The sequence below is a fragment of the Chaetodon trifascialis genome, chromosome 19, assembly GCF_039877785.1.
Source record: "Chaetodon trifascialis isolate fChaTrf1 chromosome 19, fChaTrf1.hap1, whole genome shotgun sequence".
In the NCBI taxonomy this organism is placed as follows: domain Eukaryota; kingdom Metazoa; phylum Chordata; class Actinopteri; order Chaetodontiformes; family Chaetodontidae; genus Chaetodon; species Chaetodon trifascialis.
This window is the reverse complement of record NC_092074.1, coordinates 21,561,006-21,563,012: the sequence shown is the minus strand read 5'-3', so window position 1 is coordinate 21,563,012 and position 2,007 is coordinate 21,561,006.

Below are 2,007 nucleotides of genomic sequence, written 5' to 3'. Positions count from 1 at the left end.
GGCAGCGACGATGGGACTGCAGGGGAGGCTGACAGGGAGCAGACAGCCAAGACATGGGAGAGTCTAACAAGAAGTACAAGGTCATTGGCTTATATTTCCCAAACGCCTTTTGTTTTGGTTACAGTTAGCTGGTGTTGACAAAAGAAAGGAATTCATAATTTGCAAAAGAAAAGAAAAAGATTCAGTTGTTTCTGTCGATTAGTCCTCCTGTCATCATTCAGCACGGCCAATTGTCTGCCTGATCGCCATGAAATCTCCTCTCTCATCTCTGTCGACACAAGACTCGTCATCCCCGCAGCCTCAGCTGAGAGGCAGCTCGTCAGATCATCAGACTGTTTCAGCAGAGCTCACCGCAGCAGACAGCAGCAGGTGACAGTGAAAACATCTGGCCATGGCGGGTCACACTGAGCAGAGACAGCTTAAATGTCAGCCGCCGTCCTTTGGTTTTGTTAAAAGTTGAAGCCTGATAAGGTCTTTCCTCCTGAACAGGCCTGGAGGCAGCGTCATGTGGTGTTTGTGGTGTGAGCGTCTGCTGCAGACCTCCGCTGTGAATTCACCACCAGGGCTGTGTTCTCTGAAACAGCTGAGGCTTCTTATCCTCCACCTTTCTGTTCCAAAGCGCTCCTGCAGGCTGTTTTTTCCTCTTTGCCCAGTCGAACTCCTCTCCAGACCTTTCAACAACTTCTTATCGTCGCTTCCTGTTTCTCAGCCTCGGCTGCTTCATGCGCCAGAGGAATTAGACTGGGTTAGAGCTGCCTGACGGGCTTCCACAAAGACTGCATGTGTGTTCTGCGTAGCATGAATTAAGAGTACTCGCACTAATAACACGGGAAGAAGCCAAAGAAATACCGACAGTTGATCTCCAGAATATCAGCGATTTCATCACATTAGCTTCCCGGATAGACGCTTCCCCGCTACTGTAGGAGGGTGCTGCCACCTCACACCCTGACAGGTGCTGAAACACCTGCAGGTCACAGCTGTGTTTCCGATGTTTATTCTACTGTAAATCCTTCAGGGAGAACTTTTACTGAGCCCTGATCCATAGCACTGATATCACGGATCAGGGCTGTTACCAGCCGCAGTGGATCGTGCGACAGTAGAACGATGAGCGATGGCAGAGCCTTCATCCTGCTTAAGTTCTTATTTCAGCATGAAAAACAGTCGATGAATATTTTATTTTTCTTCATTGAGGCCTGTAGTGTCAGAAAGATCTGATAATGGGTTTGTTGGCTGCAGAGCTTAATGGATCAGGGACCAACGCGGAGCCGGATCCAAAAAGGAAACAGCTATCAGAGCCCGGCCCTTTGTCCAGTCTGGTTTTTGATGCACTGAATGCGTCTCTGAGCTGATGTTCGGGGCAGTCCTGCAGTATATGTGAGACTCCAGAGGTTTGACATTAAATCAGACTGTCAGACTCTTTTCTTCTTCGCCTGTAACATGACTCAGCAGTAATTCAGTAATTTAGGGTCAGCTGCAGTGGCAGAAAACAACTCGGTGCATTTACTCAAGTACAATTTTGAGGTACTTTACATTTTCTCCCACTTAATACTACATTTATCCGACAACTCGTGTTAGAGATTACTTTCCAGATTTAATTCTAATGTAAATATCAAAGGTTATAAAAGACAATGCCTTGTTGTATATTAAACCAGTGATTTAAATCAGCCTGTGACTCAGAAGTCACAGATTTACTTTCATTAAGTGGGATTTTTTGAAAGTATTTTTACACTGCTGTACTTTTACTTCAGTAAGGATGTCAATATTTCTTCCACCGCTGGTCACTTCAGAGCTACTTTAACAGTCTGTTATTCTTTGGTGTCATTTCTTTTTCCTTCAATAAGAAATTCATGCGGTTGCTTTTTCTTCTTTGAGCTTCAATATAAAAATTTGAATTACAAAATTTTGTTTTCAGTTTTTACCTTATTCATCCCAGACTGAGCACAATGGATCGTTGTTATGAGAAGAAGATGAGTTCTGCGTTATTCATGAGGTATATTTAACACAGCT